We start from the raw sequence: 22,857 nt of genomic DNA on the forward strand, positions 1-22,857 counted from the left end.
CGGCGGCGGCGCCTCAGTGCGCGCGCGCGAGGTCGCTGCCGGAGCCTGGGGGCGGGCGGCGGCGCGCGCACGACGCGCGAGGCTCCGGCCCGGCTCCTTCCGGCGCTCCGCGCGGGGCCGTGCGTCTCGCGCACGTCGTCCCGCCGCCGGCGCGCGCGCCCCGCTCCCCTCGCGTCGGCCGGGCGGGGGCGCTAGGGGGGGTGCGGGGGGGGTACCCGCTGAAGGGCACTCGGGGCGGGGGAGGCGGAGGGAGGCTCCCTGAGGACACGCGCGGCGGCGCAGGGAGCGCGGCCACAGGAGGAGGACGGCGGGAGCGTGCGAAAAGCCGGCTTCGGCGTTTCTGAGTGCGAGCTGAGGCCGGGGAAGTTCCTGCGCAGTGGAGAGCGGCACACGCTGCGTCTGTGCGCCGGGAAGGGAAACCGAGGAAGTTAGAGCCCCGCCAGGGCCACCTCCCGACGAGGGGAGAATCCTTAGGCAATTAGCAGCCTCCCTGCGACCTTTGCGGGCCGGAGCCGAGGGTTTAACAGCACGCCGAGCCCTGCCAAGGTGCCCGAGTGTGCTGGGGAGTTCCTCAGACCCGAAAACGTCCCACTCCAATTCCCACCGACCAGCTAGGGAATTAGTGTTGATGGAGCCGCTGATAGGTGAAGGAGGTGGTTCTCAAGAGGAATTCATTAATGTCAGCGAGCCGAGAGGGACCAGCGTGAAGTGTGCTGGGTGGAGAAAGGACTGGAAAGGACTCTGGCGTGTTATAAATAACACGACGTAGATGCGAATGCTTTCGAGTCCCAAGTTCGGAAGACAAGGATAAAATTCTAAATGACAGTGACACCTCGGGAAAGGAATACTGCAAAAAAAAACAGACAATACGGTACCTGGCGCGTAACAGGCCATTAATAAATATTTTTGAATGAGAGGTGAGATTGATAATAAAAACAGCTAACAAGTACTGAATAGAGAAAGAATGCTTTGGAATCATAACTACGCGAATTGGAAGGCACGTTAAGGATTATTGAATCAGATATTTGTAGCTGAATTTCGTAGTAATTTCTATCATGGGGAAAGCCCTATGGCTCCCATCTCAGCCAGCCCGACAGAGAATCGCTGATCTAACCTACTTTTTATAACCGAGGAAAGTGAGTAATTTGCCTGAAGTCTCACCGATCGGAGCTAGAGCTAAACTTTCAGTTTCTTGATTATGCGCCAATCCTTTTTCTTCCACACCACTACCTGGCACGTATTTTGCAGGCAAAGAAACACCTGGAAATCAGAGTTGACCACAAAGTGAATGCGTTCGAAACATTTATACCGGAGAAAAAGGAAAAAAGTTACTGTAATTTTGGCATATGTTTAGAGGCATGATGGAGTGGAAGCCCCACACTCAGACCCTACATATATATAAGCTGTGCAACGTTGGGCGAGTCACTCCATTTCTCTTCAACTAGATCCCTTGGAGATATGTTCAAAGAAAAATTATGGATAGTAATACTACCTCACAGAGTTTTCATAACAAGCAAAAGAGATCATGTATTTTTAAATTTGTTTTAATGTTTACTTATTTTTGAAAGGCAGACACAGAGCACGAGCGGGGGGGAGGGGCAGTGAGAGGGAGACATAGAATCCGAAGCAGGTTCCAGGCTCTGAGCGATCAGCACAGAGCCCCCACGAACTGGGAGATCACCACCTGAGCCGAAGTTGGATGCTTAACTGACTGAGCCACCCAGGGTCTGCCAGATAATGTATTTTTAAAAGTACATTGTAGAGGATGTGTGTTGTTAGGGGATAGCACAGCCGAGTGTAAGGGAAGGAGAGGCAGCCAAAGCTGTCATGTTGGATTTGGGGTGAGAAGGGCATCCACACAGGGAACTGGTCCGGTGCAGGGTGCTCTCCTCTCCCTGCTGAGGGGCTATCTGACCTTGGGAAATCAGCCTGGGTAGGTTGAAGAGAGCAGCCAAGCAGAAGAGGGGGCAGTATTGGTGGTGGGAGATTGGTTATATATGAGTATTGATCCAATAAGTAAATAAGGGAAATGGGAATCATATGTCTCACTATTAAAGAAGAGAGTTACAAATATATGGAAAGAAAACTAGAATGAGCCTTTTGGTAGTGGACTGACAATGGAGGTGTCAATTATTTATATAGGTGTTTAAGTAGTATATACTCTGTCCACTGAGACAGTCTGGGAGTAGTGACAAAACAAAACAATGAGCACATCTAGTCCAGATCTTGGCTTTTTTTTTTTTTTTTTAATGTTTATTTAATTTTGAGAGAGAGAGAGAGACAGAGCACAAGCGGGGAAGGGGCAGAGAGAGAAGGAGACACAGAATCCCAAGCAGGCTCCAGGCTCTGAGCTGTCAGCACAGAGCCCAACACGGGGCTCCAACCCAAGAACTGTGAGATCATGCCCTGAGTCGAAGTCGGATGCTTAACAGACTGGGCCACCCGGGTGCCCCCAGATCTTGGCTTCTCTACCATTCTCCTTATTTTTCTTTTTTGGCAAATTGGCTGATTTCAGGACTGGAGAAGAGAAGTACAGGATGAGCCTGGAGCCTCAGGCTGTGCCAGAAAATAAGGACATGCTAAAAGAATAATGGGGCATGTCAAATGGACACAGGCCAACTTGGGTCCCACTGGCCAAATCTTTGACAAATCCAGCTTCAAAATAAAAAATGATAATAATGTATTATAGCCTATTGAATAGCACAGGAAACCATACAGATGTAAATAACATAAACTGATAATTTGAAAAAGATTGGAATATTTACATACTTTCAGATTATGTCCCCACAAAATACTTGTTCATTATGAAGGGGAATAGAGTAATTTTACAGTGGAGAGAGTCTGGCAGACACCATCTTAAGTGATTAAAGGCCATTGGTAATGGGACAAATCAAAACTGTGCCCCAGCTGATAGGATCCAATGAGAAGTATACTAACATCATTTCTGTGTATTTCTTCCTGGTCTACTTAGAGGAGTCTCTAGTTTGGAAATGCAACGTTTTAAAAGGTACATCAAGAAATCAGCAAGAATAAAAACACTATAAGGCATACGATCTGTAAGGAAAGGTTAAAGAAATTGTAAACACAAATATTTGACCTTGAGAAGAAAGGGATGAAGGCCACACGTCTGAATAATGCCAAAATTTTAGTGACAAGCGCCATGCATGGTAATTAAGAGCATAGATTCTACAGTCTATTATCTCTGTGACAACGTACTGTTGGGTTTTAGTTTTCTCATTTTAATGGGGATGATAAGAATAACTGCTTCACAGGGTTGGGTTCATTAAAGGAGATAACAAAATGCTGGCCACAATTCTTAGTGCCTAATAACCCATATAGCTGTTAGCTGTAACTATGAATAATTATTTTACTTGTTTATTGACAATAATAGGACTGAAGAGCATCTAGAGAGTTAGAAGGGAAGCCTACGAGAGTATTATCCCAAGTCAAGGGGGAGAGAAATTCCGAAAGAAAATATCTTGAAGAAAGACACCCAGCTCCCTGCTAGCATTGGTCGGCAATGACTGTGGGGCTCCCTCCGCCTTTTTCTCCTTTGCAGATACCCTAGTACCTGAAGTAGACCTTTACTTTTCATATCAAACCTAAGCTGCTCTGTTGGTTGTTTTTAACACTGCACTTGTCCTTAAACCCTCATTTCTGTGAAAAGAAATATATTCTCCAGCCTAACAACTCTGCTTCCTACTACTACCAATATTTGTCTAGCTCCGTGCTCATGTCTGCTATTCTCTCCCTTTTTCTTCAAAATGCTGTTCAAAACCCACCCCCCAATCCTGATGATACTGTGTACCTTTATATACATAAAATTTAATTTGCATACTACTTGTGTGTTACCCAGATATTCAGCCAGTACCCATACTTTTTTTTCTAGGGGATAATTTCCTTCTTACAAATTCAGGAACTGAAAGAGCCTGCTTCCCAAAACTTTATATACTTACAGGAAAAAATTGAATAATGAGAAAAAAATTTTTTTAACAAAAGAAGGGATATTAGTAAAATATTTAGCAGTAGCTCTGGATGCTTCTATGGTGATGAAGGCTATAGACCATTTGTCCTATGCAATTTATTTGGGGTCCTGAAAGAAATTACCTATCCCAACTTGTTTTCTTCATCAACCTGCCAAGGTACATAAAAGTCCCATCCCTCAAAGGTAGCGGTAGGTAGGGTCTCCTATCCTCAAGGCTCCTGAACAAAGACAGATGTATCAAGTGTGAGAGGTATCCCATTGATGGTGATTCTGTGGAGCAGTAACACTAAGAAATATTCTGGGGACTGCAGGGTTCCCACAGCCAAGTAAGTTTGTAAGATACAGCCCTACACATCGGGCTCCGTGCTGAATATGGAGCCTGCTTAAGATTCTGTCTCTCTCCCTCTACCCTTCCCCTGCTCATGCGCTCTCTCTCTTGCTTTCTCTCTCAAATTAAAAAAAAAAAAATAATAAAATAAAGAACGAAAAGAACCAAGCACAATTCATGAACCTTGATCCTGATTCCAAAAAAAATAGCTATAAAAGACAGTTTGGGGGATAATTGGGGACATTTTAATATAACCTGGGCATTAGATGATGCTAAGAAAACATTCATATTCTTTGGTGTGATGCGGTATTGTAGTTTTATAGAAGAATGTCCTCGGGGCGCCTGGGTGGCTCAGTCGGTTAAGCGGCCGACTTCGGCTCAGGTCACGATCTCGTGGTCTGTGAGTTCGAGCCCCGCATCGGGCTCTGTGCTAACAGCTCAGAGCCTGGAGCCCGTTTCAGATTCTGTGTCTCCCTCTCTCTGACCCTCTCCCGTTCATGCTCTGTCTCTCTCTGTCTCAAAAATAAATAAATGTTAAAAAAAAAAATTAAAAAAAAAAGAAGAATGTCCTCATTTTTAGAAGACATGCTGAGGTTTTAAAAGTGAAGCATTATTTTTAAAAATAAATAAATAAATAAATATTTTAAAAGTGAAGCATTATGACATCAGCACTTGCTTTGAAAGATTTAGAAAAAAAGGAGAAGATGGAGATGAATGAAGACAGTACAATAACATTAGCCATTGTTGAATCTGGGTAATGATGTGTACATGAATGTTCAATGGACCAGTCTTTCAACTTTTCTGTATTTTTGTAATTTTTCATAAGTTTAATAATACAGCCTCTTTCCTGAGTCTGCTCAGAAGTTAAATGATACTTATGTAGTCAATGATTTCCTATTCTGAATATCTCTACAGTTTCTTTTCTTGTTATAATGCCTTTTGGAGTTTCACCTGTCTTCCAAAGAGCAAAGTACTATAGGACCATTATTTCATTAAACTCTAAAACCCAAATATGGCTCTTCTAAACAGGAACAGGGAGTGGCACATTTTTAGACTATCTATATGCACATCCAGAAAGTTTTCGAAGTGCTGCTAACACTGTGCCTCCACCCCTCCATCTGTCATCTAGTGGGAGATGTTACTCATGGGTGTGTGCCACACATGTGTACAACATGGAAGCAGAAAAAAGTTGATAACCACCATGTTAGATCCTTATAAAAAAAAAAACTCCACTTGTGCCCCAGTCCAACCATGAGAAAAACATCAAACAAATTCCTACAGAGGGGCATTCTACAAAGTACCTGACCAGTATACCCAAAATGGCCAAGATCATGAAAACAAGCAAAACCCAAGAAACTGTCACAGCCGAGAGCATCCTAAGGAGATGTGACAATTAAATGTAATGTGGTACCCTTGATGGGATCCTCAGGGGGAAAAAAAAACCACATTAGATTAAATCTAAAGAAATCTGTATAAATCATGGGCTTTAATTAAAGATAATGTATCAATATCAGTTCATTAATTACAATAAACGTATCAGACAGATGTAGGATGTTAATAATAGGAAAAACTTGGTATTTGCATATGGAAACTCTGTACTACTTAAAACTGTTCTAAAAAATAGAGTTTATTCCAAAACACTGTTGTGTACATTACCTACAAGGTCTCCATGTTTCAAATACGAACCCAGTTGCTAAAATATAGCTACGCAGGGCACTAGATCATGCTTTCCCATTCTGATTTCTGTGACACTTTGATGCAGTTTAAGAAGGTATGCCTGGTGGGGTGAGCAACATATTACTAATGATTAAGTCTGGAAAAGTATGCAGGTCTGTGTCTATATGTGTAACATTATTAGCCTGAGGGATTGGCTAAATTTAAAAGTAAAGTAACTTATTTTATCCATCCATTCATTCATCATTATTGAGTGACTGGCTACTACATACATCTGATAGTTGCTAAGAAAACCAGGGATGAAACACACATCCTCTATCCCCAGTGGGCTCTCACTGTAAAAAAATAAATAAATAAACAAGTAAATATAAAACCACAGCAGGGGACACCTGGGCGGCTCAGTTAGTTAAGTGTCCAACTCTTGATTTCAGTTCAGGTCATGATCTCATGATTCGTGAGGTCGAGCCCGTGTCAGGTTCTACACTGACAGTATGCAGCCTCCTTGGGATTTTCTCTCTCTGTGTCTCTTTCTCTTTTATAAAATAAATAAACTTTAAAAAAAAAAACCATAACACATTATGGTAAGTGTTGTGGTGGAGAAAAACACAAAGAGTTGTAGCAGCACGTAGAAGGGTCAGCTAATCCAGACTGGGATAGATCAGGACATGTTTAGTTCTAAAGGGCAGACAAACACTGAAAGAAGCTCTATGTCCTTCACTGTCCCTATTTCTGAAATATTAAAAATTTACTTTCCAAGCAACATAAGGAAGTTTTACTCTCACTGCAAGTAGATGTATCTATCAAGTAATATGTACACATGTATGTATGTATGTTATGTATGTATATATGTGTGTGTGTGTATATATATGTGTGTGTGTGTCTACACATATATAGACACATATATATCAAGTACATATATACTATACATATATTCAAGTAAACATATACTTATATATATATATATATATATACATTTACTGTGTTCATATATATTATATATATATATCTCAAGTAGATATATATATTTATAAGTATAGATATAGATACGGATATAGATATAGATATTGGTTTTAGAGTTTTCAGGCTATAAGAAGCAAATGAAATAATCAAGATAGTGCTTACTAGTAAACAAGTCAGGTTGTATATCTTTAAAAGGGATTGAATAAGACAGTGTACCAACACTAGTGTACCAACAACCACAAACACTTTTTAAGCACCCAAGGCAGTATGTTTAACAAAACTGCAGATATAAAGAAAAACTGGATAAATACCATAATAGAAAATTATGGGAAAGTTCTTACTAAATTTTGTTTCCATTCCTAGTTCAGGGGTAATTCATCCTCATTTCTGATTGATAATAATCAGTAGTCACTCCTAAAGACCTATACATAAATATTTCTAAAATGCAAAGAATCTCTTTCAAACTGACCCCAAATGACAGGTAATTCTTTTGTGACCTGAAAACTGCAGCATTAAATATATATGTAATAAGTACAGATATTGTTCATTGTCTTTAAATTCCTCATATATCACCTATGGCCTATGCATAACTATATTTACAGCCTAGTAAGTCTATAAATTTAGTTCAATTGTGAGTCCTGCCTCTTGAGTTTATTGTCCCACAGATTTATTCCTCTCTAAACCCTAATTGAGAAATTAACAATAAAACCAAAATTGAAGTTACAGTTATGTTTTTTCTTTCTTTCTTTCTTTCTTTCTTTCTTTCTTTCTTTCTTTCTTTCTCTCTCTCTCTCTTTCTCTCTTTCTTAGAGAGAGAAAGAGAGAGAGAGAGAGAGTACGAGTGGGTAAGCAGGGAAGCAGGGTGGAGAGAGAGAGAGGGAGAGAATGAATCTCAAGCGGGCTCCACACTCAGAGCAGAGCCCGAAGTGGAGCTCAGTCCCACAACCCTGGGATCATGACCTGAGCAGAAATCAAGAGTTGGATGCTCAACCAACTAAGCCACCCAGGCGCCCCTTAGTTTTTTCTAATTGCTCAAAAACTGTAAAATGCCACTGAACATCTTTCTTCATAGTATAGGAGATAGCGTTTAGAATTCCCAGGTCTCTTTTGTTTCAGTACTTAAAAATGGTAATTAATGTACAGTAAGCCTTAATATTTAGGGCCATTTATGGGAAAGAAGTTTGCATTTCCACATGTTTGAGAAAGAATAGCCTTAAAGATGCTTTTAACAAATGCACTAAGAATTACCGGAGCATGTAATAACAAAAATAAAGGGGGTTAATAAGATTTTGCTGAGGTCTGTTTCATGTAAGGCAGTATGCTAGATGTCATGGAGAAAAATGAAAGAAATATACAAATGGCTCCTGCTTTTAAGTAACTTATAATTTACAGGAGTAAAAATAGTGAGCAAAGGGCTAATCGTGTGGTACACAAGGAGCCCTGGAAAGCCAAGATTTTCAGAGAAGTTGGACAAAGGGACATTCAATCAAGAACAAATACAGAACTGCAGCACAGACTTGTATAAAAGATATGAGGAAGATTAAAGCATGGGATGGGATGGGCCTTGCCAAAAAAAGTTAAAGACAATTAAAGGGACTCTGAGAAAGAGAGTGAGAAAAGAACAAGGAAGACATAGGCAGGATGCTTGGGGCTGATGGTGTAATATTGACAGATGACAAAGCAAACTTGCCCAATTATCTATTTCATTTTCATCACTCTTACCAGAAGACATCTTTGAGCTAGAAAATACTCTCTGCCAAAAAAAAAAAAAAAAAAAAAAAAGATGGCATGTGGAACTAAGTACTGATTTGACCCGACTTATTTGTAGCAGGATTGGGAAGACTAGAAAGGTTCTCTGTTTAAAACTAGACTTAGTTTTTGAGTGGGCCAAAGGGAAGTATCAAAGTATGAGAGAGGCAGGGGTAGGTGATGCCAGAGACAGACGTAGGTTCATATGTATGAGGGTCAGTTTGCCCAAAGGAAAGAGTAAAACCAGTTGGCAATGCAAAGACAGCAGTTTACTGTGGGATCAGAGACAAGGTAATAGGGCATGGAGAATAGAGCTAGTATTTCTATGCAGGAACTATCCTGGATGCTTAGTATACATTCTCTCATTTAATGTCTTCAACAATCTTAATGGGAGTAGGATGATCCTCAGACTTCTCTAATGTGGAAAATAAGGCTTAATGTGCAGGTTAAGGTTAGGCAGCAAGTGAGAGGAGCCAGTGAGCTCTTCACCCAGGTCTGTATGACTTCACAGTATCTTCCTCTATATGTTGAAGATGGCCCAATAATGTGGAATCTAAGGAATAATAAACTCAAGAATCAGAGGTGCCCATTGGCATCAAGTAAGTCTGTGAACACCTATAACAGCCCCCCGCCCCCCACTTCTTGGGACTGGGGTCTAGGGTTAGGGTGACCTTCCCTAGGCAAGGAAACTGACTAGAGCAAAGTTAGGTACTAGGCCTATGTTGTCTGAAATACATCAAAAGAATGACCTAATCACAGGGACTAGGCCAGAAGGCCAGGAATTTGACATACAATTCAAGGAAGAATGACTTGGCGCTGACCTGCTTAAATACTTCCTGCTAAGTTTCACGCAACATGGGAAAATGGTTAAGGGAAACCCCAGGAGTGTAGCTGAGCAGAAGCCTGCAAAGCAACCTGTCAGATGGGAAAGGCAGACAGCTAGGAGAGGAAGGTCTCCAGGGATTAAAACAAAAACAAAAACAATGAAACTGACAAATGGCTTGAAATGGTATTTTAAACAAACAAAATACAACTGATGAGTGTGACAAGTATATTGGAGCATTTGAGGAAAAAAATTAATAAATAAACACTAAAAAAAATAAGCAAATTCAGGGGCTCCTGGGTGGCTCAGCCAGTTAAGTATCCAACTCTTGGTTTTGGCACAGGTCATGATCTCACGATTCATGGGTTCAAGTCCTACATCGCGCTCCGCGCTGATGGTGGGAAGTCTGCTTGGGATTCTCTCTCTCTACCTCTCACTCTCCCTCTCTCCTCTCTCTCTCTCTCTCAAAATAAATAAACTCTTAGAAAGGAAAAAAAAGAAAAAGAAGCAAATTCAAAAATTGGTTGATTTTAACATTAGGACAAACTCAAATTGTAAACGAAAAACAGTACACTATAAGGTTCTGTAGTGAATCCTATTTAAAGTCTGGTTATTGATTTAAAAAGAAAAAAAACCTAATACATATAGGGGCACCTGGGTGGCTCAGTCAGTTAAGCATCAGACTATTGATCTAAGCTCAGGTCATGATAATGGTAATATTCAAAGTTGATAAATTGAGAAATAGCCCTATAAGTATGTTATTTAGAAATATAGAGTTATAGAGTGGCTCAGTCGGTTAAACGTCTGACTTCAGCTCAGGTCATGATCTTGTGGTTTGTGAGTTCAAGCCCCACATCAGGCTCTCTGTTGTCAGTGCACAGCCCGCTTTGGATCTTCCACCTCCCTCTCTCTGCCCCTCCTCCGCCTCGCACATGCTCTCGCTCTCTCAAAAATAAAGAAACATTTAAAAATTTTTTAGAAATACAGAGGTAAATGACAGAAAAAGAGGCTGAAAGAGTTCAAAACAGTTGCCAGTAGAGAATGAGTCTGGGTGGCATGGGTGAGGGCAGCAAGGTGTAGTGATGTTAGCAGAAGACTGCTTTTTTCATTGCAAGTCACTTTTGTACTATTTGATCTGTTACTTATATCATTATGACAAAATTCCTCATTTTTTATTTATTTTAAATGTTTATTTTTGAGAGAGAGCGGGCACCCGCAGGGTTCTGCTCTGTCAGTGTCCAGTGCTGGGTTCGTCAGCACAGAGCCCGATATGGGGCTCGAACTCACAAATGGTAAGATCATTACCTGAGTCGCAGTGGGACACTTAACCGACTGAGCCAGCCACGTGCCCCTAAATGGCTAATTTTGTTAAGCTTATTTATTTATTTTGAGAGAGACAGCACGAGTCGGGGAGGGGCAGAGAGAGGGGGAGAAAGAGAGAGAGAGAGAGAGAGACAGAGACACATAGCGAATCCCAAGCAGGCTCCGCGCTGCCAGCGCAGAGCCGGATGTGAGCCTTGAACCCACGAAGCCTGAGATCCTAACCTGAGCAGAAACCAAGAGTCCGACGCTTAACCGGCTGAGCCACCCAGGCGCCCCTAAATTGCTAATTTTTTAAAAGCAGATGGGGTTTGATTGAAAAAGAAACAAGGAACCACACCGCAAAAAGTAATAATGAGTCACCAGTCAATACATTTAAAGAGGAGTGAGCCATGGGACAGTCAGCAAAGCAACTCACTAAAGAACGTGAGAACCAGCTGGAGCAGGTGTACCCTCCCCTCTCCTTCTCAGAAACAGAGTTGCTGGCAGCGGTGGCTTCGCCCTAGGCCAATAGGTGTCACACTACCGGGCTTGTTTTGGGGCTTGTTAAAACCTAGATCGCTGAGCCCCACCCCCAAAGTTTCAGTAGGGCTAGGGTGGGGCAAGGAATTTGCATTTCTAGCAGTTTCCTGATAAAGCTGCTGCTGCGGCTACAGGGAATCTGGGACCACAGTGAGAACCTCGAATCCGGGATGAAGCTGGAACTGCTCTCTAAACAGGCAAAACCGTAACACTTAACGACAGAGAACAAACCGAAAGTTGCTGGAGGGAGGTGGGCTAGGTGGGGGGATGGGGACTAAGGAGGGCGCTCGTCATGATGAGCACAGGGTGTTATATGGAAGTGATGAGTCACTCAATTCTGCTGCTGAAACCGATATTGCACTGTAAGGTAATTAACTAGAATTTAAATACAAACTTGAACAGAAAAGAAAAAAAAGTACACGAAAACCGGCAGGGAACGTGCCTCAGGAGGGCTCTTAATAAGGGGACTGAGGGCCGGGAGACACGCAGCACAGCTAAAACTAACTCCAGGCCTCCACAACAGATGCCAGGAAAAAGAAGGAAAAGAAGCAGGAGTAAAAGCCAAGGATAGAAACACGCTAACTTGCTATTTTCCCAGAATAAAGCTCTTCTTACTTTGACAATTGAGGAGGTCCCCAACCTGCTTGCCCGCTGCCCACATCCTGACCAGCAGAATGCCTGCAAATATTCCTCACCCACTGACCTAAAACCCACACTCAGGGCTCCCATACAGGGAAGAACCACGTCAATCAACTGCAGGAAAACCCCAAAGCAGCTACACACTAACGTCTCTATTTTTATATATATAAACGTGTGTTGTATATTTTTTAATGTTTATTTATTTTTGAAGGGAGGGGGGTGCAGAGGATCCAAATGTGGCTCTGCCTTGACAGCTTGGGCGCTGACAGCCGTGAGCCCCAATGCGGGGCTTGAACTCACAAAACGGGAGACTCTCCCACCGCGAGATCATGACCTGAGTGCAAGTCGGATGCTCAACCAACTGAGCCACCCAGGCGCCCCACAGGAACGTGTATTATAAATGTGAAGGGACGAAAAGGCATGTGAAGAAAATCCACGGTATAAAAGAGGAGGACTAACGTGAAACACACACACACACAAACAACTCACCCTAAAAGAAGTATAATTCAGGAAGAGAAATGTATTTTTGTCCTAATTCGGTGAGTAGCCTCGGAGAAACGAGAGAAAACGTCAAGCAACGAGAGCAAACTGCTATGAAAAAGGAGTCCAGCTTCTCACAGAGTTTGAGGAACCTAAAATACATGACTATCAAAACTAAAAAAAAAGAAAAAAAAGTGAATGAGCAGAATAATGAATGAACAAATTAATGGCCAAATTCGTGATCTGGACGATAAACCCAAGGATATGTCCCAGGACATGATACAAAAGACAAGAAAATACATGATATGTGAAGGAAAATGAACAGAAGAGGAAGGAAGTCCTATGTTCATCAAATGGAAGTTCTTCAAGGAAAGCAAACGGAGAAACGGAGAAGGGGGGAAAAATCAGAAACAACAAGGCAATATATATATATATATATATATATATATATATATATATATATATCCCTAAGCTTAAGAATGAATGATTTCAGAATGAAGGGGCCCACAGAATGCCAGGCCAGCGCGGTGTAACAAGACCCAGAACTAGGTGCATCTTGGAGAAAATCCCTAATAAAATTCAGATTAAAATATCTATGTGTATGTACATGGAAAGTTTCCAGAAAGAGAAGCATGTTACTTACCAAGGAATAAGAATCAGTCTGACTTCAGACTTACCAAGATTGCTAGATGCTTGAATGTCTTCTAAGCAAGGTCAACTTCATAACTTAAGGGTTCAGTGGCAATGAAAATGTGGGACTCCATGATAAAAAAAGTATTAAGAATTTCAAGATGGTGACAGGAGAGTCTTATACCAAACAGGGGAGGGTGGGCACTTCCAAGCACAGGGTCCTTCTAAGTACGGGGGCCTCTTATTTTGTGCTTCCTTTATTTCCTGGTCCTTCCCAGCTACCAAGGCTTATAATACTTCATGCTATTTTCTTTCTTGGAGAGCACAGGTCTCATGCCAATAAAGGCAGTCCTGTTTCCAAGTTCTGAGAAGCAAAGATTTTGAACCTAACATTCTATACTCAGCCAAACTGTTGACTAAGTAGAAGGGCAAATAGAGATGTTTTGGGACTTGTAAGGATTTAGAAAATTTATTTGACACCTATCCTACATGAAAATGGTATTTGAGTAGCTTTCAAAACAACTTAGAACTTCCAGAAAAATAAATCAGGACTCCAAGAAATAAAGTGGCTTGAAATACCAGACACAGTGGTAGCTGGGAATGACCTAGAAGTAAAGGAAGATGAAAAGAAAATGGGATACATTAGGTATTGATGCTTAAGCAATTTTTCTTGAAACTTCTAAGATTTAGTGACATTGGATTCCATTCCTTTTCTATAGAGCCAATCATTGGTGGTTCAGTGGTAAATAATATTTAAATAATTATAATATTATAATGGCTTTTTTAATGATTTTTATTTGTAGAATCAATCTATAGTCAAAACACACACACACACACACACACACGCACGCACACACACCATCATTATGATTACAGAACAGAATGTAAACCTTGGTAATGTAAGAAAAAAAGAAAGTCACATAAGGAAATAAGAGACAGATAAGAAAAGCAGAGAACCCATTGGATCTGCCAGAATTTGATAAATCCAGAAATAAAGGTTTTAGTATTTTATCTGAAATTGTAAAATACCCCGTAGGAAAACTAAAGAACTAAAATAATATATCGAATAAAAACTGGTAGGGAAAGTAGGTGGCATTGTAAGATGTATTAGATTCTTCATTTTCATAGCAAGGCATTAGTAGATGCTTTCTGATTAACCAAAAAACAAAGGTATAAGCAAATTATTTCAGGTTCTGTGATAACCACCATAACATTTTTAAACAGGAATTCTTGACAATTCTGAAGAGTGAGACTGAGGGAGTAGTTTGGCAAGGAAATATGTCTATTTTTCGTTTTATATTTTCATTTTCTACTTTTCTGTATCATTCTAATTTTGCTATGTGTGTGCATTATTTCTATAATTAAAAATCAGTTCATCACGAAAGGAAATGAGAGTGATAGGGATCAGCAGGAGCCAGTATGGCTCGATGAACTTGATTTTCTTCCTGGTTACTAGCCTGGTAGATCAAGATAACTCATTACGACCATGTCCCAGACCCTCTTCTAGGAGCCGGGGATGCAGTAGTGAACCTTAAAAAGAAAAAGAAACAAAAAACTGAACTTACATGCAAGTACAGGAAATTCACATCCTAGGTGGTAAGGTCTAAAGCAACTTCAATTAGGGAAAGGTCAAGGGATGCGTGGGCGTATGGCAGTTTTGGATTGGGTGACCAGGGAAGGCCTCGCTGAGAAAGTGACTAAATAACCAAAGACATGAAAGTGATAAGGGAGTGCTCATGGGGATAGCTGAGGGAAAGTATTCCAGGTAGAATAGCCAGTGCAAAGGCCCTGGGGCAGGAATACACTGAGTAAGCTCCAGGTACCCAGTGGCTGGAGTGGAGAGAGCAAAAGGGAGTCTTGTAAGAGAGGATATAAGAGAGGTAAGAGAGTAGGGGCAGATGACACAGGCCTTATCTGCTCTTTGAAAGACTTCAGTTTTTCTAGTGAACAAAATGGCAAGAAAGAGCCCTGTGATATGGTGGAGCACGGAACTTCTCAAACTTTAGCAAACACTCACGTGACCTGAGGGCCACATGAGAACACAGATTCTGAGTCAGCAGGCTTGAGGTGGGCATTGAGGTTCTCCAGTTCTTACAAGTTCCCTGGTTATACGACGCTGCTGGTCTGAGAACCACACTGTGAGTAGTAAGAGTAGCTGACCCAAGCAGAAGTAAGCCTCATTAGACAGCTTTCAACAGAGGGGGACATGCTACTTTAAAAATCTCTGGGGGCGCCTGGGTGGCTCAGTTGGTTAAGTGGCTGACTTCGGCTCATGTCATGATCTCATGGTTCTTAGGTTCCAGCCCCACATCAAGCTCTATGCTGACAGCATGGAGCCTGCCTGGGATTCTGTCTCCCTCCCTCTCTCTCTGCCCCTTCCCCACTTGTGCTGTCTCTCTCTCTCTCTCTCTAAAAATAAATAAATAAACTTAAAAATAAAATAAAGCAAAATAAAATCTCTGAGCACTACAGACTTCATTCACATGGCTGGATGGAGTTATTTGCTTCAGGTAAATAGTACCTAAAGAATGAGCAGGCTCTTCCATTCGGAGGACTCCGATCAAAAGCCAGTGAGGACCTGAGGTCCTCAGTCCAACAAACTATGTTGAACTATATCCTGCCAACTACCACTTAAGTGAGCTTGAAACAGAATCAGGGGCACGGGGGTGGCTCAGTCGGTCAGTCATCTGACTCGGTTTCCACTCAGGTCATGATTTCATGGGTTCGAGCCCTGCATCAGGCTCTGTGCTGACAGTGCAAAGCCTGCTTGGAATTCTCTCTCTCCCTCTCTCTCTCTCTCTGACCCTCCCCCACTCACGCTGTCTCTGTCTCTCTCAAAATAAATAAATAAACTTTAAAAAATTAAAAAGAAAAAGAAAAGACACAGAATCAACCCCCCTATCAAGCCAACTACAGCCCTATCAAATACCTCGACTGCAGTCTGTGACAGACCCTGAGCCAGAAGATACAGCTAAGCCACCCCCAGATTCCGGACCCACAGACACTGTGAAATAATAGATGTTTGTGTTTTGAACCACTAAATTTCAGAGTAATTTGTTACACAGCAATAGATAACTCATACACCATCAAAATTCTCCTTTAAATCTATGGGGCATTGGGGCGCCTGGGTGGCTCAGTCAGTTAAGCGTCCGACTTCAACTCAGGTCACGATCTCGCGGTCTTTGAGTTCGAGCCCCGCGTCGGGCTCTGGGCTAACGGCTCAGAGCCTGGAGCTGCTTCGGATTCTGTGTCTCCCTCTCTCTCTGACCCTCCCCCGTTCATGCTCTGTCTCTCTCTGTCTCAAAAATAAACGTTAAAAAAAAAATTAAAAAAAAATCTATGGGGCATTTATGATGCTATAGCCCGCATTATCAAGAACATTCTTGATAGGCAAGTTCCTAGGCAGGAACTTTTAACTAGGCGTTGATGAAAACCAAATCATTTGTGTAAAGGTTACATACCCGATGACTGAAAGAATTTTCCACTGACTGGCCTCTGGCTCCATACATTTAAAGAAACCGGTTTCTTCTCCCTTATGCACATATTTCGTATCAAATTACCAGCTCTTGCCCTGAACCTTCGTGTCATAAAACGGGGTGAATCAACATAGTGGCGGTAGGAGTGCTCCTGGTATTCAGCGCTGTGATGGGGCTGGCTCATTCTGGCTCACCAGCACCGACTCTTAGCTTTTCGGGAATTTTGGGAGGTCGTTGTTGATCATAGCCATTCTTAAAAATTAAGTAACATAAACGTATAATGAAATAATGCTAAAAACAAAGATAACAAATACTCAAAACACATCCTTTCCTAATTATTTCGTGACATTTTACTATCACTATGCTCTTGGAGTTATTTACATCTACTGTATTCATACGGTGCCTATACTAGACGATGGTATATACTCTTCCCGCCCCGCATACAGTGATGACACCAAAAGCTTGGAGTAGGTGGGAGCATTTATAGCACAGAAATCAGCGTTGGGTACCAACCTGGTTCTAAGCATTTCCTAGCACGGCCTGGTAGCCGCTCCTTCTCCAGGTTCGCTCTGCCGTCGCATAACCACGCACAGAACTGACTGCGACCTATCGAAATCTGTCCCACAAACCCAAACAAAAGGAAACCCCAATTCAAATTTCCTTATCGGGGCACCACTCCTCCACAACCCACCAGGAGGGTACATGTGACGGAGAGGAAACTGGAGTGGAAAGAGACGTCAGTTTTAACCAACTGCCGTCAAAATATCTTTTTGCTAAAAGGCATCCAAATCGGCCAGGAGAAGGTCAAATTGTCACTCTTTGCAGATGACATGATACTCTATATGGAAAACCCAAAAGATTCCACCAAAAAACCGCTAGAACTGATCCATGAATTCAGCAAAGTTGCAGGACATAAAATCAATGCACAGAAATCAGTTGCATTTCTATACACCGATAATGAAGCAACAGAAACAGAAATCAGGGAGTCAATCCCATTTACAATTGCACCAAAACCCAGAAAATACCTAGGAATAAATCTAACCAAAGAGGTGAAAATTTTATACACTGAAAACTATAGAAAGCTTATGAAAGAAATTGAAGAAGACACAAAAAAATGGAAAAATATTCCATGCTCCTGGATAGGAAGAACAAATATTGTTAAAATGTCGATACTACCCAAAGCAATCTACATATTCAATGCCACATCTATAAAAATAACACCAGCATTCTTCACAGAGCTAGAACAAATCATCCTAAAATTTGTATGGAACCAGGAAAGACCACAAATAGCCAAAGCAATCTTGAAAAAGAAAACCAAAGCAGGAGGCATCACAATCCCAGACTTCAAGCTGTATCACAAAACCGTAATCATCAAGACAGTATGGTACTGGCACAAGAACAGACACTCAGATCAATGGAACAGAATAGAGAACCCAGAAATGGACCCACAAACATATGACCGACTAATCTTTGACAAAGCAGGAAAGAATATCCAATGGAATAAAGACAGTCTCTTCAGCAAGTGGTGCTGGGGAAACTGGACAGCGACATGCAGAAGAATGAACCTGGACCACTTTCTTACACCACACACAAAAATAAACTCAAAATGGATGAAAGACCTCAATGTAAGACAGGAAACCATCAAAATCCTAAAGGAGAAAGCAGGCAAAAACCTCTTTGATCTTGGCTGCAGCAACTTCTTACTCAACACGTCTCCGGAGGCAAGGGAAGTAAAAGCAAAAATGAACTATTGGGACCTCATCAAAATAAAAAGTTTCTGCACAGCGAAGGAAACAATCAGCAAAACTAAAAGGCAACCAACAGAATGGGAGAAGATATTTGCAAATGACATATCAGATAAAGGGTTAGTATACAAAATCTACAAAGAACTTATCAAACTCAACACCCAGAAAACAAATAATCCAGCAAAGAAATGGACAAAAGATGTGAATAGACACTTCTCCAAAGAAGACATCCAGATGGCCAACCGACACATGAGAAAAAATGTTCAACATCACTCATCATCAGGGAAATACAAATCAAAACCACAATGAGATACCACTCACACCTGTCAGAATGGCTAACATTAACAACTCAGGCAACGACAGATGTTGGTGAGGATGCAGAGAGAAAGGATCTCTTTTGCACCACTGGTGGGAATGCAAACTGGTGCAACCACTCTGGAAAACAGTATGGAGCTTCCTCAAAAAACTAAAAATAGAACTACCCTACGACCCAGCAATTGCACTACCTGGTATTTATCCAAAGGATACAGGTGTGCTGTTTCGAAGGGGCACATGCACCCCCATGTTTATAGCAGCACTATCAACAATAGCCAAAGTATGGAAAGAGCCCAAATGTCGATTGACGGATGAATGGATAAAGAAGATGTGGTATATATACAATGGGGTATTATTCGGCAATCAAAAAGAATGAAATCTTGCCATTTGCAACTACATGGATGGAACGGGAGGGCATTATGCTAAGTGAAATTAGTCAGTCAGAGAAAGACAAAAATCATATGACTTCACTCATATGAGGACTTTAAGAGACAAAACAGATGAACACAAGGGAAGGGAAGCAAAAATAATATAAAAACAGGGAGGGGGACAAAGCATAAGAGACTCATAAATATAGAGAACAGAGGGTTACTGGAGGGGTTGTGGGAGGGGGGATGGGCTAAATGGGTAAGGGGCACTAAGGAATCTACTCCCGAAATTATTGTTGCACTATATGCTAACTAACTTGGATGTAAAATAAAAAAATAAATTAAAATACCAAAAAAAAATTTTTTTTTGCAAATTTGTTAAAAACAAGATAATGTGAAGGGGCACCTGGGTGGCTCAGTTGGTTAAGTGTCCAACTCTTGATTTCATCTCAGGTCATGATCTCGTAGTTTATGGGTTTGAGCCCCGTTTCAAGCTCGCAGCTGACAGTGTGAAGCCTGCTTGGGATTCTCTCTCTCTCTCTCTCTCTCTCTCTCTCTGCCCCTCCCCAGCTTGCGTGAGCTTTCTCTCTCTCTCAAAAATAAATAAACAAAAAAAACCCAAAACACGATATGTGAATACCTTGCTAGAGCCCTCCTAAGACATTGGGAGAAGCTCCAGCAAGTAGGAGGCCCCTGAAGCTAAAGCTTCATGGACCTCAGGGTAAATCCACCTCTGTTCCAGAACTTTCTGGATGCTTCCATCACCCCTCAGTGGCTCCCACCAGAGTTGACTCGAGGCTTGGGAACATGGGGTGAGGGACATTGAGAGCTCTAGCATCTGACATGTTTCTGCACGCTCTGTGCTAATGCTCACTCAGTGGTGGGGGGAGGGCTCTCAACACACACATGCTGGAAGGACTGTGCCCCTCCCCGTCTAATATTTCTCTCTGAAAGAGACTGCCCTAGGGGCATGTCTTTCTCATTCTTCATTGCCAAAAAGTCATTAGCTTGCCTGGGCTGCCACAACAAAATACCACAGACTGGAAGCCTTAAACTATAAAAATGAATTTTCTTACACTTATGGAGGCTAGAAGTCTAAGAGCAAGATGTTGGTAGGTTTGTTTTCTTCTCAGCCCTCTTTGTTGGCTTGAAGATGGCCATCCTCTTGCTGGACCTTCCCATGGTTGTCTTTCTGTGTTGTCATGCCCTAGTGTCTCTCTGTGTCCAAAAATCCCCTTCTTAGAAGGACACCAGTCAGATTGGATTAGGACCCATTCTAAAGACCTTGTTTTAACTTAATCATTTTTAAAGACCTTATCTCCAAATACAGTCACATTCTGAGGTACTAGGGTTGGGATTTCAACATGTGAATTTGGTGGGGGGGAGGGGGACACAATTTACCCCTTAACGCTAACCTTCTCGGGAGACACTAAGCTCAGCCTCTTGTCCTAACACTGATAGTAATAAGACTGATGGAAAAAATACCTCATTTATCAAAAAGGAAAATATAGCAGTATTTCAAAAACTATCATTCTGTTGCAGAATTATTCAGGAGATTCACAGAGAATGGGATCATAAGGAGGACTTCACGTCTGGAAGCTACGAGGAGGCAGGTGATGACAGTGTGAAAAGTGCCGTGCCAAAGTGGGACTGCCTGGTACCCGAAGAGTTCTCCGTCACTTGAAGCCTTCACAGAACTCAATTGTCAGAGACAGGTGCCCAAGCAGAAGCTGGAAAACTAGTCTGAGGCTATTCAAGCACTAGACAAGGTTTTAAGTTAAACAATCTTCGGGGCACCCGGGTGGCTCAGTCAGCTAAGCGCCCGACTCTACTCAGGTCATGACATTGCAATCCATGGGTTCAAGCCCTGTGTCAGGCTCTGAGCTGTCAGCCTGCTTCCGATTCTGTGTCTCCCTCTCTCTCTGCCCCTTACAGGCTCGTGCTCTATCTCTCTCGCCTTCAAAAAGAAATAAACATTAAAAAAAAATTAAACAACCTTCAAGACTCCACTACCCCCACATTCTCCAATTTTTTTCACAATCAACATGACAACCACATCACTGGATTTAGCAAATCTTTTATTTAAGAAATGCCGACTATTATAATTCAAAGTCTATTTCATCACTGAGAGCCATTGCTAAGTAGTTTTCCCTTAAATTTCTGTCTGGGAAAGATCTGAAATGATGGAAAGGCAAAATAAAAACAAAAATTCCCCAAGCTTCAAGATTTGAAAGTCAAGAAAAATGTTCCAGATCTCAGCATGAAATGATCCAAAATAGGCAATATAATTTTCACATCTCTTGGAAAAATACTGAGTCATATTGCCCACCCACATCTTACAAAAATAACAGAAATCCAATGATTCAAGCAAGATACTCTGCCATTGTCTGAAGCAAACATTTGAGTCATTCAGGAAAACGAGGAGCAAAGTCCCCTCAGTGAGAAAACATTGAAATTCCATGTCCCAAGGGAAGTTTTGTAATGAGGAGTTCTCTCCAGCCCCAAACATACCTTTTTCTCACATCCTGGGATACCTTCGGGCCAGAAATCAGAAGTCCCCTTTGCCAGATCAACAAACAGCACTTGTTGAACAGGCAGAGGACAGCCACGCGTTCAGTGAGCAGTGATTAGGACTCGGTCAACAGTCGCCTGGGACAAAGGTGGGAACGGCTTCGCAGAGACCCCCAGGGCAGATGGAGGCCACACTTCGCCCACCCCCTGGATTCCCGTCCCCTCCCAGACCACCTGTGCGTCTCTACATTCAGCAGCAGCAGGCTGGCCCTCCGTGCCCTCCACCCGAGATTCACCCCCCTTGCTCTCCCTCTTCTGGCCAACTGTTCTGTGCCTTCGTCCCCTTCCCCCCGTGTGCCTCCTTCCCTCCCTGCTCCCCATTAGCCCCTTTCTCTCTCTCTTTCTGCAAAGCCCAAGTTTCCCTGTCACCGCCTAGCGGGGTGTCTGATGGCAGTAACTGCTTAAGAAAGGTTTGACACGGGACGAAGACAACAAAAACAGAAGGAATCCTAAATAAGCTGCTTCTGGGGTTGTCACTCCTGAAGGAACTGACCCAAGTGCCCTCCCCCCACGAGGAACTTCGGAGCCTCTGTTTCCTCTCCGGTCCCTGGTGCTGTGCTTGGCACCACTAGGAAATTACTGAAAGGGCTCCAGGAAGGGCACCAAGGCCCAAGTGTGCCAAACGAGGGCCCTCTGCCCGTCCTCATTCCTCTCAGTCTCTGCAACACCGGGCAGCGATGATGACTCACTCTCTAAAAGAAGTATCCTCTCGGCTGCGGCAGCCCCTGCTCTCTTCGTAATTCAACCAACCACAGCCTGCACGGCCCTCTCTCGGCGGCACCTGCTCTGGGGCCTGGTCTTTGCCGACTCCTCTTGCTTTCCACTCTCTGCACACCTCAGACCTCCCCTCCCTTCAGAGAGCGCCCCTTCGGAGGCTTCGAGCCGACCTCAGTCTCCATCCCTGTTCAGACACGGCCGCTTCTCTTCCTCATTCCTGCTCATCACCCGTCTTCCAGTCGTGCACCTTCAACCCTTATCTTCTTGGATTTCCATCGAGCTTTGCCACCCGGCCTTTAACGCCCTCATCCCAGTCACGTGAATGAGAAATAGGCTTTACCAGGCCCTACGAGGTCTTTCTTTAATTTTTTTAAATGTTTATTTACTTTTGAGAGGGAGAGACAGAGACAGAGAGAGAGCACGAGTAGGGGAGGAGCAGAGAGAGAGAGGGAGGCACAGAATCCGAAGCGGGCTCCAGGCTCCGAGCGGTCAGCACAGAGCCCGACGCGGGGCTTGAACTCACAGACTGCGAGATCATGACCTGAGCCGAAGTCG

The 22,857-nt window shown here is 42.6% G+C and overlaps 1 protein-coding gene across 1 annotated transcript in view; it reads right to left on the reverse strand.

Annotated features, from left to right (window-relative positions):
• Positions 1 to 14,028: 14,028 nt before the first annotated feature.
• SLC37A3 (solute carrier family 37 member 3) overlaps positions 14,029 to 22,857 on the reverse strand; it is a 150,806-nt gene continuing 141,977 nt past the window's right edge. The window contains exon 15 of the transcript XR_009610236.3: positions 14,029 to 14,640. The gene's annotated coding sequence lies outside the window, so the exon portion shown is untranslated. The remainder of the gene's footprint in view (positions 14,641 to 22,857) is intronic.

This window comes from Panthera onca, chromosome A2 (genome assembly GCF_046562875.1).
Source record: "Panthera onca isolate mPanOnc1 chromosome A2, mPanOnc1 haplotype 2, whole genome shotgun sequence".
Classification (NCBI taxonomy): Eukaryota; Metazoa; Chordata; class Mammalia; order Carnivora; family Felidae; genus Panthera; species Panthera onca.